The following is a 13,851-nucleotide window of genomic DNA, read 5'->3' as shown; positions in this document are numbered from 1 at the left end:
CCTCTCCATTGTGGCTCCCTGCCCCCATTTTACCCAGGAAATCCCATCTATTTCTCCTTCCCAGGGTGATCCATGTGTCGCTATTAGTGTCCTTCTTTGTTACCTAACTTCTGTGGAGCTGTGGATTGTGATCTGGGTATTCTTTGCTTTGCATCTAGTATTCACTTATGAGTGAATAATTACCATGCTTGTCTTTCTAGGTCTGGGTTACCTCACTCAGAATAATTTTTCTAGTTCCATCCATTTGCCAGCAAAATTTATGTCATTGGTTTTTACAGCTGAGTAATACTCTATTGCGTAAATGTACCACATTTTATTTATCCATTCTTCAGTTGAAGTGCATTTACATTGTTTCCAGATTCTGGATATAACACATAATGCTGCTATGAACATAGTTGAACAAGTGCCTTTGAGGTATGATTGAGCATCCTTTGGGTGTATGCCCAAGATTGGTATCCCTGGGTCTTGGGATAGATTGATTTCCAATTTTCTGAGAAATAATCATGCTGATTTCCAAAGTGGCTGTACAACTTTACACTCCAACCAGAAATGGAGGATTGTTCCCCTTATTCCACATCCTCTCCAGAATAAACTGTCCTCAGTGTTTTTTATCTTAGCCATTCAGACAGGTGTAAGATGGTATCTCATAGTCTTTATTGGGGGGGGGGTGGAGACAGGATTTCTCTTTTTAGCTTTGGAGGCTATCCTGGAACTCGCTCTGGAGACCTGGCTGGCCTCAAACTCACAGAGATCTGCCTGCCTCTGCCTCCCAAGTTCTGGGATTAAAGGCGTACACCACCACGCCCAGCTCTCATAGTCATTTTTCTTTAGATTTTAAACATGTCTATTTATAACAAGTGCCACAAGTACAGTTTGTCTTCTGTTACAGTGTAGAGTTCTTATAGGCTGTTTCTATCATTTGTCACATGATTTTCATTGTCACATGCATCAATATCTTTAGAGTGATCAAATGCTACTATATTAGCATTATATAAAGAATATTTTTCTTCTGCAGTCAAAATCAAATTTAATATAAAAGTAAGATGAACTAGGACCACAAGTTAATAGATGCTTGAAAAATTTCATAACAATTGAGGAACATGTTCTCTTATATGAGGGAGAAACATTAATAATACTTTCCAACTAGTTCCATGGAGTTAGAATTAATTGCATTGGAATTAATATAAAATAGAGGTTTTCTTCAAATTTGTTGTTTCTTCTTATGGTAACTCAAAAATAAAAAAACAAAAAACAATCAGCAAATGATAGGATGACAACAGAAAGCAGGAAGCTACAAATGAGTGCATTGGCATGATTCTAAGTTATAAATCTCTATTTGGCTACCTAACATAAATGGAACTCCATTATCTTTGATTTATTCTGCCTCTATATTCGTATTTAAAGCAGTTCATTTCCAAATTGAGACCTCTTTACTTATCAAACTTAAAGGATTTTGACTCTTCCTAACCCACTATGCAAACCCACTGGGAACTGAGTACTGAGTCCATCAGTGGATTTGAAGGGACATTCCTCTGTGGGTACTCAATGGCTAGTGGAAGAGACAGGTGGCCTAATAACAAAGGAAAGTTATAATTGAGCACAAGGACTCTGTAGTACATCTAAACTCCTGCCTAAGGGAATGGGGAATATTTCTCAGATAGGAAGAGTATTGAAGATGGCGATGTCAGCTAAGGACAGTTGGAAGCAAAGGATCAAAAGTGACAGACATGGTCATGTGGCTGATGACTAGATAGACACTGAGAAAGGTGAGTTTGAACTAAATTGTTAGTAGCCTTAGATGCTATCTTAATGGAAGTAACTTTCTTTCTAGGCAGAATAGACCTGCCCAATGTGAGTAGACAGTTAAACTTATGTTCTAGAATAGTGGTTCCCAACCTTCCTAATGTTGCCACCTTTTAATACAGTTGTTGTGGTGACCCCAACCATGAAATTATTTCATTGCTACTTCGTAACTGTAATTTTGCTACTGTTATGAATTGCAATGCAAATATCTGTGTTTTCTGATGGTCTTAGGTGACCCCTGTGAAAAGGTTGTTTAACAACTCCAAAGGGCTCCTGACCCACAGGTTGAGAACTGCTGTTTTAGAAAGACTGTTCAGGGAAGAGAAGAGGACATTATAAAGAGACAGGAAGAAAGGGAGAAACTGGTAGACTACTAAGATGTCTGCTCTGCACTTCGGCTTCTGTCGTCTCATCTCTAGAAAAAGAAAATGGAAGTAGGGACTGCCTCGCTCATCATCAGTCTGTGTTAAGCACCCATCATTTCAGGTTAGCATTCATTCCCTCTAACACAGGGCACAGATCTTGAGCAACACAAGACACAGTGATAATCCTTTAGATGTGTGATGGTGTAAGAGCAGTGGGGCTGTTTCTGTGTACCATGTGGCCTGGCAGCAGAGGCTCCATAGCCCATTCTCAGAAGTATGGGTAGTTGTCAGTGCTAAGAAGTGACTCTGGAGGTAGACTGACAGAAAAGAAGCTAAGCTAAGGAAGGGATAAGGCATAAGAGAAAGAGACAGCATGGGCATGCCTTTAGGAGTGACAGAAGCATGTATGCCATGAATGGAAAGTCCTTCAGCTGGAGCACAGGATGCAGAGAACTAAAATGAAGAGGCAAGCAGGAGCCATGCCAAGAACAATGGCTCAATTTGGGAGCATTTGAAGGTGTATGTGTCAGAACATATGGCTCCTTGATTTCAGGGACGAGGCACAGGTAAAGACAACTCCATCTTGGGGCAGCTTGGTATTTGGAGACACAAGCTGAACAGATGGAAAGGGAAGGGAAGCCATCTGAGTGCTGTGTCGGGGTACTTAGGAGAGACAGCACCTACAGACATCTGGCCACTGTGATGACCTGGAGCCTCAGCACAGCCTGGGTGTCCCTCCCTGTTCTGGTAGAGACATTGCTTCGTGTCTCATTAAATGAGTCAGGAGACCAGACACAACTTCAGAAAGTCCACTTCTCTTTTGAGCCATCCTCAGGAGCCTCCTGAAGTAATTGTTCTCTTTGTGTCACATATTACACTGATCCCAGAGACATAAACAGCCTGGGCCTTCATCATCTGCATTGATTCTGTTTGAAGCCATATGTCAAGGCCACAGTGCCCTTTGTGCTCAGAAAGCTAAGTTCAGATACTTACAAGTTATATAGAATGGAAGATTACATTTTTGAATTCCTCTTATTTATTTATTTATTTATTTATTTATTTATTTATTTATTTGAGACAGGGTTTCTCTGTGTAATCCTGGCTCTCCTGGAACTAGCTTTGTATGCTGTAATTAAAACTAAAACAAAAACAAAAACAAAACAAACAAAAAAAAGCGGCATGAGAGAGAAAGATGCCATGTAACAGAGTTCAAACAGAGGGGTATTTTTATTAGGGGAAAGGGACTGTAAAATGTGAAAGGGAAGTGGGGAGACCAGCCTCCAGGGACAGGAGTAGCAGGAGAGAGGAAAGAGAGGCAGAGAAGGGGGCAGCAGACAGAGAGGGAGAGAAATAAAGAGGAGGATGGGAGGTGGGCAGGTCCCATTTAAAAGGGAGCATAGTGAATGTGCACAGGTGGTGCTCTTAAGTAGCTATAGCTGAGGGCATATCCTGTCACAACTTCAAGCACAGGACAGTACAGATGCGTGAATACTAACATTGCAGGCCAGGTTGTGATAGGGGATATCCTTCTGTATATATTTCTCTTTTATTGGTGGATGAATAAAACACAGTTTGGCCAACAGATGCAGAAAGATAGGCAGGACTATGAGATGAGGAGAATTCTGGGAAAGGTAGTCAGGGAGAGATGGCGAGGAGATGCCATGTAGAGACCAGGAAGATAGGAAATGCTAGGTGTTCTCTGGTAAGATAAGGCCATGTAGGAATACATAGATTAGTAGTTATGGGTTAATAATAGAGCTAGGCAATAAGAAGCCCTAGCCATGGGCCAACAGTTTAATAATTAATATAGTGTCTCTGTGTGTTTCCTTGGGCTGAGGGCAGCAGGACCTGGTGGGACAAAAGAAAACTCCAGTAACAAAGTTGGTCTTGAACTTACAGATCCGCCAGCCTCTGCCTCCCCAACACTGGATGCACCGCCACTGACTGTCTGAATTCCTCATATTTATATGTACATATGTTGATCTATACATACACACACATAGAGCAACAAAGAGAAATTGTATAAGACATGTCCTGAACAATATATTAAAAGATATTTGTCTAAATTTCAAAATAATCAGCCCATATATATGTATATGTATATATGTATAAATATACTGGGAACCAAACAAGTATTTAATATGCTAAACCCACAAATTCCCTATAATGTACTTTATTTCCATTTAAGAAAAAATATGGCAGTTACTTCTGACATATGTTTTGATTGTCTGAAGTCAATAATAATAAAGGGCACATCTCTATATACTCATCTATGACTTTTGTATAGCTTTCTGTCAATACTATTATTAAACAGTAAATAAAATTATAAATACATGAATTGAGACCTTGTTTGGTTCTTATTTTGTTTTGTTTTTTATTAAAATGCCAGGTGAGCAAAGTGTGGATACCTGAAAATGGAAAGACCCTAGTATTTAAGATCATCTGGAAAGTGTTTAGTCTATGGGGACCTACCCACAGCCATTCCTCTGTGTATCCCATCTTGCACACTGGTTGTATCCAAGAAGGTGAAAGTGACAGGAAGAATGAGAAAGGGGGACTAATTGCCTTCCTGTAGGTCTTCAGACAACCCCTCACTGTTTGTGGACATCAGAACTGTTGGGCAAGGATCTTCCCCTCTGGCCCCAGCACCTGCCGTAGCCAACTATCATACTAAGGGAATCAACGCATCTGCATGAATTAATATGCAAAGTTGAGCCAAAATTCATGCTCATTCTTTCAATTGTTGACTTATTTCCTTTACCTAAGAAGCATACCCACAAAATAAGCAACCAGATGAGAAGGAAGCATATCTTATGTAGTTTATGTGTTTGAGAATCTGAGTGTGTCAGGTAGGTTGTGTCATATTCCTCTCTCCCATTTCACTATAACAGAGAAGGTGTTCAGGGACTCTTGGGGATGGATCACTCTTCCTGCATCGTCACAAGGACCTGTTCTATGCCTCTTCTGCCAGGACTCAACTTCTCATCCTCTTTCTTCAACAAGGTGGCGAGTAATCCTCTATAGATATTTGAATTAATTTTAAGTTCATCAAAATGAAGTGAAAAATTCCTATTGGCCAGCTCTACACCAGCATGAAACTTTTTCATTCATTTTGTGAACTCCTTTTGGGAGACTGTGATGTGGTTCTTACTTAGTCTAGTTTTTATGTTTCTAGGTCAGGGATTTTCTGTGGGCTGCCTGGAGAATGTCTATGTAGAACACACACAGATACTTGTTTCAAGGCTGTTAGTTATCCCTGTGGTTACTTAGCTGTGCACATAATGACTCCTAATCTGACTTGGTGGAATGCTCATGCTGATCCTTTGGACTTTTGCCTGGGTACCTAATGCTTCACCATCACCACAGAGAGCGGTCAGCACTGTTAGATCCAGCTGCCGCATTTAGCCAAGGGATTGTCATCCCCCTGAGCTTTTCGTTTTAATAGGAAACATCACTGGGGTGACAGCTTCAAATGTGTATGGTATAATTTAATGGGAGTAAAAATCAGTAAGGGCTTGTACTGAAGGGATATTCAGCAGGCATCATACAGCTGAGGACCAGCCAGCACATCCATTCCTTTTCTTTAGTTTTGGAATACTGGTCCTTGCTGCCCTGTCTCACCTGCAAAACGAGGGGTGGAAGCTTTTGCACCTGAGCAAAGGGTCCTGAATTTCCTGTGTAGGAAGGTTAATTTCACCAACCTGACAAGTTGCATTCATGGTTCTCTATGGCAATCTTTATTTCATTCTGGTAAAGTTAAAATTAATTTATATATTCATTTGGTATTACTGGCTACAGTGATAGGTGAGAATCTTGCCAGTGACGTTGTTGAGATGGGCTTATGGTTCACTCACCATGAATACACTCTCTGCCTTGTTGCTGCTGCAAGAATCTTCAAGAAGCATTTTCCAATGACCATTTTAAATCTCTAAAACTGTTCAAAGCTGTATTTTTAACTGTCCAAGCTGCAACTCTAGTAGGTATTCCAAAATTAATTCTTAGATTTGAAATGGGAAAATGTAACTGGTAAGCCTTGAAAATGACCTAAGAATATGTGTTATCCTTTTTATCCGATGCACTGGAGTAACCCTTAGCTGCATGTCCTGAAAACTTGCTCTACCCTGGGATTGGTGGCTCCCTTTTCTCATTCTGCTCTTTGCAGTCTGCAAGGAATAAAACAGTACAGACCAGGAGTGTTCTACTTTCCTAGGAGCACAGTCCACAACTGTGCAAGGCTAGAGGCAGGAGCATCTCATCATCATTGCAATTTTTATTTGGTGTATTTTCAAAATTAAGAATTTAGTAGCATGTCATGGTGACTGCCTACCATGGCTGTAGTCCTGTTGAGGAAGTGGATTTGGGTCAGCAGAGTACATTCTTTTCGGGTGACTGAGAGCCCTGGACAGAAGCTCTGTCAAACCTTTCTCAAGGGTTCACAGATACAGACAGAACAAGGGGCCCACTGCTCCCTGCTGACATGAAGATAGAAGTGTAGTGTTAGTCAAGGAGACAACTGAAAGGGAGAAGAGGGTAGCTGTGGGAAGGAATGCCTTTTTTTGTGTCTACTTTCACATTTCAAAAGGCCATGCCCACTATAGAACACAGTATCCATGTGTACTTCATTTCTTTATCTTTATGCTCACATATATTTGATGAGGCAAAAGGTTAGATTCTTGCATCTTGGAGGAAAGTGAAGCTCAGAGACCAAGACACAGTTAAGAGTTGGGCAGTACCTCAAACTTCAATGAATCCCCTAGCCCTATCACACTTGCCTTTTCTATCTTCGAATGTTGATTCATATCCAACATGGCCTCGTCTGAAACCTCCAGCCGGGGAGTTATCTTTTTATACATGGGCTATTAGGGTCTGACCTTGGATCTACAGAATTCCTACAGGGTGAAAAGTGGAGCAATGCTGCAACCTAAATCTACCTTAAAAAGGGATCTAGAATGGGTCAGCATCCAGACAGAAAATCCCACCCCACGGCACCCCACTCCCTTCCCAACCATCACACCACACAGGACACACTCAAAAGGCCTCTCAGATTCTGAGTAGCTCCCTGAGCTGCTTGGGATAGCAGTGGAGAGGCCAGGTCACCTTTCTTCTAGCCTGATTCTGATGGTGGAATGCCACCTGCTTTTAGAGTGTCTGGGAGAAGAGCTTTCACTTTTGTGTCATGAGGATGGGTCAGGGAATCACGAGAGGGTATTTCTATACATCTCTTCATGGCATCAGCACCAGCTAGGCAAATGCCAGAGTGAAGGTGAGAATAAACTGATATGGTACTGCCACCTAGTGGCTGCCCTTGGCCTCTGAGCAGTACAGAGATCTTCCAGCTTGCTGTCACCCTTTGGAAAATCCTGGTGGCAGTTCCTAGAACGAGGACCCACCCCAGCTGATACAGATCTGTTTCTTCTGCCAGCCACAGGGAATGCCACATGGCACATGTGGACTATGATCGTGGCAAATGTGGACTATGCTATGTGTTTTAGTAAACCTAACTTTTGGCAAAGGGAATTGTCAGCCTGTCCAAACATTACTGCCTCTCTATACTAACTAGAGTTCACTTCTACTGGAGGACCTCACAGAACATGCAGTTACATAGATGGAGTCTGCCCCAGAAAGTTCAAATAAGTACAATTAGGAAATTAGGGAAGAAACAGGAATGGTGAGAACCTTGGATGGAAATGCCAGCCATCACAGTGAAAACGTCCTCCTGGCATTTGCTATTCCCATCCATGCCGGGAGTGCAGTTCCCGACAGGCTTTTGTGCCAAATTCCAGACTATCCTATTTCACTGATCTGCAGATATTTTTTTTATGTCGGTTCTTGAGATAAGGTCTTACCGGGTATTTCTTACTGGCCTGTAAGGTGATCCTTTGGCCCCTACCCTCCTCTGGGATTACAGGCCTGTGTCACCACACTTGGCTCTCCAGGTCTACTGATATGAAGCTTGCTACAAATTTTCCTGATGTCTTTAGTAGAAGCCCAACTAGCTTCTCAATATACTCTAGGAAATTCTTGATTTTGTTTGTCCCTTTGCTTTTTTTGTTTGTGTTTTGTTAGTCTCAGGTTGAGGTCAAGAATATTCTGTATTCATGGGATATACCCACCCTGCAAACTATTCCCACTTGACCTTGGAATAACCTATTGAGTGTTTTCATGTAAATTTTTTTTCTTTGTGTTTTTTGTTTTAATTTGCTTTTACTTGGAAATAAAGCCATTTTAAATATGAGCATAAAATTTTGACTTAATTATGATAGATATTTAATATTTAAATAATATCCCTAAAATATAAATTGGGAAATATCAGAATTTGTGTTATTTAGAATTAGACAAGAAATTAGACTCATTCCCATGACCTGGGAGGTATGTTCTCTCTGAGAGCTGTGCAGATTTCCCTAGCCACCTTAATCAAAGAGAATCAAAGAAAAAGTGCCTTTTCTCTCTGTTTATAGGATATTAATGTATTTCCATCCTTGTGCCTGTGCCTGAAGCTTTTTAACATAGTCAGATAATTACAGCTGTGTGTGTGTGTGTGTGTGTGTGTGAGAGAGAGAGAGAGAGAGAGAGAGAGAGAGAGAGAGAGATCAGATCTAAAACTTAACTTCTTGACATAAGACATTGCTGATGTCACTTCTAGCATAAATGAATACCAAACTCAGACCCTGAAACATATTTGTTATCTTTTCAAAGAAATGTAAGGATATGGATACTATCCAATCTTGAAAACCTGTGTGTGTTCTGCCATCCCCCTCTTTCCTTTGGGAATGTTGAGCTTTATTTTAAGCTCGGCTCAGCTTATTTGCTCAGAACATATCCACTGATGGCATCTACCCAAAGCACATCTTCTCCATCCAAAGTATGAATGAAACTCTTGTAGGCTAAGGTTGAAAAAAATCATAGATTCTGTAGAATGAGGAAGAGACAGAGAAAGACAGACAGACAGACAGACAGACAGACACACACACACACACACACACACACACACACACGAGGAGAGAGAGAGAGAGAGAGAAGAGAGAGAGAGAGAGAGAGAGAGAGAGAGAGAGAGAGAGAGAGAGAGAGAGATTTTCCCTAAATCACAAGAGGAAAAATTTCCAAATGTATAAAGTCAAACGAACAAAATAAAATTGAGGTAATAAAAACACACTTTAGGTCAGTAAAGAATTACATAATTTTAGAAAACTTGTACTGGGCCTAAAGTTAAGGTGGGCTTTAGAAGTAAGTAGCCTTGTGCTGTCTCTATCTGCTGCTTTTGTAATTTTGTGTCTGTAGGATCCACGGGGTCCTAAAACCCTTGTGGTTTGGACACAGTGATGCTCAGACAGGAGGAGTTCTATGAAGAACCTGAGGAGGTCGTGGGTTACAGCAGTCCTGTCTCTGCTCAGAAATCACTTTCTGAGAACTGTTTCTAGAGTTCTTTCCTGTTCCTTGTCATTACAGCACTTAGAGTGCAGAGCACCCTCGGGCTTATAGTAAAACTTTGGCATTGACTGGATTTTATGTTTTAACCCCAATTTAAAACTGACTTTAGGCACCTGCTTTAAAGTATTCCACGTCCCTGTTGTTTCTTTCCATCTCTTCTATATATTTTTCCCTCAGTATGTCTTTGCACAGGTGTTCACATTTATTAGATTTCCTATTCCCTTGTGACCCCAATCATGTGTTGTGAACAGTTTCTGCTTCAACTATGCATTCTCTGTGCCTCTAAAAGTGTCTCTCTACATGGAGATATTCAATATATGATTGAATGGGGCTCCCATTATAATAATAAAGAAGGAAGGAAGGAAGGAAGGGAGGGAGGAAGGGAGGGAGGGAGGGAGGGAGGAAGGAAGGAAGAAAGAAAGGAAGGGAGGAAGAAAGGGAGGGAGGGAGGGAGGAAGGAAGGAAGGAAGGAAGGAAGGAAGGAAGGAAGGAAGGAAGGAAGGAAGGAAGGAAGGAAGGCCTTTGCAACTTGATAGCATGCTAAAATCACCTGGGAAGTGTAAAAGAAAATCCATCCCTATGTCATAGCCTCACCTCTAGAGAGTTGACTTTAATTAGTAGAGGGGCAGTAGACAGTATTTTCTTAATGGTTCCCAGGTGACTCTAATGCAACAACTGGTGAATATCCCTGATGCAGAGCAATGGAAAGTAAATGAGTCATGCTCCCTCTCCTGTCTGAACCACTGACTCTCAGATCTTCTCTCCTGTGAACAGATAGCTACCTTCTTTGGATTGCTTTCCATTCTTATGTGTCTGGATTATTGAATCACACATTTGGTTTGATTTGACTGTAAATAGAAATGGCATGCACACAGTTGCTGTTTGGAAGCATCATGTATATTCCTCTCACACCTCTGAATTTGCAACTGGACACATGGACTTTCAGACTACCTGGCATTCAGATTTGCCACCAGTTAACTTATAGTGAAAGGGCTGTCTGGTAGTCTCATGGCTCACCATGGAACTTGATGGAGTCATAGACATATCTCATCCCCCAAGAGAGTCCCCTCCATTCCAGGTAAGCACCACACAGAACCGTGTATAGGTTCTGTGTCTTCTTTGTGTGCAAGCCAAGCAGAGTGGGGCTGTGAAACCCATGTTTAGTTCCTTGTCCTTTTGGATGCCCCCATCTCCCCCACTACAAAACCAGAAGAAATAGATTGCCCTCTCCAACACATGTATAATAGTTAAATAATGTTAGAAGCAACAGTTTTCAGGGTTTAGTTTGGATTTATCTTTTTTTTAACTTTCTAATTTTGTCTTTTGTCTGTTATTTGCATTTTACAGTGATATCCATTGGCTTAGTTTGCTGCTATTATTACTATTATTACAGATTCTCCTAAGATATTTCCTTTAGAAAAAATGCCTGCTTTGCAGTTTTCCTGTTGAGAAATAGGGCATTTTTATTTCATCCCTTCTAATCTCTATGTTTATGGAAAGGCAGTTGCTGAATGATAAATCTTCACTCCTGAGAATGTTTCTGTTTTTTGCTTTGTTTCTTGTACTTTTTCCCTCTTTATGTTCTAATTTCTAGGTGATTTGTTTCGGTTTGCATTGCAATGATGGTACTGCTGTGATTACATTGTAATTTGAGTTGTATGGTTGTAATGTTCCCTCAGAGCCATGATGTAGCTTACAAAGCTAAGGCACTCCACCTCTCTCTTCACTATCTCTAGTTCCCTCTTCTGCTCTCTCTTTTCACTTCCTCTATTTTATCTGCCCTTCAGAAAGCATAAGATGTGTGGTAACTGTTATTCGTTTATATTTGAGAGGGGCATTTGGAAGCCAGTTGGAAGCTCTGTTTCGGGGGAAAGGATATTTATCCAGTAAGACTTGGCAACAGGTGAAAGCTGATGTTTTATGAGGGGGGGGTCCTCAATTTCTTAGTGTGAATACATTATCTTTACTTTGAAGGTGATCCATTTTTCAATTTAAAAAAAAAATCCTTTCCATTAGCAAGCTCTTAAACTGGGGTCAGTGATAGGGAGTAGAGGAAAGTAGAAGTATATAGTACTGATTCATTGAAAACCCTAAACTTTCCCAGCTCTAAACATTTCTTCTGCCCCTCTCTGGACCCCAAGTCCCTGCTTCTCTAACCTTTACCTAAAGAATGAGCTTTCTCATTCCGTGAGTTGTGTGGAAGGACCAAGGGAGAGAATCTCCCCACAGATCCATCACTCCCTATCAGTCCATCAGTTTTGTAACTTACCCATTCCTTGTGTGGCTGATATCTGTGTAACTGGAGATAGCTGGGCCCTTTATATTTAATGTGATTGGGGATATAGCTGGGTAAATGTGCTTAGAGCTCTGTGTGCTCAATTTATCTCATCTGCTGTTTGTTCCCCACCCTCTAATTCTATCCTCTTTGGAGTAGGTGTTTTATTTCTTCTTGTGTTTTTTATTGGGTTGTTCTTTGGTTTGTTACTGTGATGCTTCTTTTGTGGAATGTAGCATGCCCATAAGCTTAAGTCTATCTTGTCTAAATTAACAGTTTTGTCTCCACTTACTATCCTGTCATTTCCCGCAGTCTGTCTTTGATTGATGACTCTCCATCAATGTCCATACAGGGCTTCCGCTTCTTCAGCATCAAATGGTTTTACTTGAAGGTACTGTACCACTTGCTGGGAGAATCAAGGAGACTCTCTGCAGAGCTCCTGAATCTCTCCCTACAGATCTCCCTTCTTTGGTTTTAAGCCCCTTAATACCTTAACCTCCTTAGAGTGCCCTTCAATTCAGGGAGGCCTCGGAGCTGTGCCTGTTCTCCTTCTCTGCTCTTTATTCTGTAGATTCTCTTTGGATATTAAAATGGCACAGTATGTGGTTCTACTTTAGTTGTCCAACATATCTCCAGAATCTTTGTCTGTTCTTGATGTGGTTACTGATGATTACAAATTTTATCAGATTTTTTGAAGTTTTATGATAAAGTATAAAGGTAATAACCAATTGCTCTTTATAGTTGGAAACAGGATACATTTCATTCATAAAAATGTTTATTCCTCCTCTCTGATGCCTCCTTTACTTTTCCTTGGTTGCACTAAGTTTACATCCTCTTATTGTGTTGCCATAGTTACAGTTTTATTTCAGGAAAGAAGTGGTTTTAGGAAAGAAATGATGATATATTGATCACATGCATTTAATCTCTGCAATGCTTTTCATTATATAACCAAGTCTGAAATTTGAGATCAGACTTGAAATGCTTTTGTCATTCCTAATATTAATAAAATGCTTAATAGAGAAGCATTCATGAAAATAGTTTGTCGGCTATTAAACATCCACGATGGAATAACTTTTGCTGTTATCAAAATAAGCTGTGCATTAACCTTGGGATATAACATGACAAATACAGCTCATGTTGACTGATAAGCAAGAATCATTTCTCTCTGTTGAATCTGTGTGTGACTATGAGAGCCTAGCACATGGCCCAAGGAAACTCAGACTGAGAAAAAAAAATGACATTGCCACATTAGTGAATGAGCACCAGTTGTCCTCTGAACTGGGCATCAGGGCAGAATCAAAAAATAAAAAATCCCAGTGTTAGTCTTCAAATTCATCATTATTTTGATTTTAAAGGCAGGGTGGATGAGCACATTATATATTGCATGTCTTGTGACCCACATGAATGGTGTTAGAGGTATATGCAGAATGCTGAGAGAATCAGGACAAACCAAGAGAACCATACTGACCTGTGCATGGTTTGGAGAAAGAACACTATGAAAGAGAAAGCATATGTGCTAGCCTTTGCCATGCTGTGCTGAGGGGCAGTGAGAGTGCTGGGCTGGGCCAGCCTTATCCTTAGTAAAGGTAACCCCTGTGAACTTGAACAAATCCTCAGTTTAAAATCAAGCTGTCATGTCTGTTAAACAGTGCTCAACACAGTCGGCAGTGAGTGAAGAGATGAATAAAGCATAGAAACTAAAAGGCTGAATCTCGTTTAAGACGGTAGAGCTATATAACTCTACAAAGCTGAGAGTGCTGGGTCCACAGAAAGCAATGCAAGTGTCTTTCACTGGAACCCCTGGTGTCCTTATTTTAAATGCTTGACACCATGAGGCATTTCTCCCACCTTGTTACTATTATTTAGTGTTTCTTTTATTAAATTGGCCCTCCTATAGATCAGAGAGTGTATCTACCACGTGAGCAGTTTCTCCGTGCCTTTGTCAGACAGTTTTTCTTGTGAAAAAGACGACTTATCTGA

General features: G+C 40.7%; 1 protein-coding gene across 1 annotated transcript in view; it reads left to right on the top strand.

Moving 5' to 3' along the window:
- Positions 1–13,851, top strand: part of LOC100761590 (small conductance calcium-activated potassium channel protein 2) — a 127,672-nt gene that overhangs the window by 82,250 nt on the left and 31,571 nt on the right. The window lies entirely within an intron of this gene.

The sequence above is a fragment of the Cricetulus griseus genome, chromosome 2 (genome assembly GCF_003668045.3).
Source record: "Cricetulus griseus strain 17A/GY chromosome 2, alternate assembly CriGri-PICRH-1.0, whole genome shotgun sequence".
Classification (NCBI taxonomy): Eukaryota; Metazoa; Chordata; class Mammalia; order Rodentia; family Cricetidae; genus Cricetulus; species Cricetulus griseus.
This window is presented reverse-complemented; position numbering and strand designations above follow the sequence as displayed.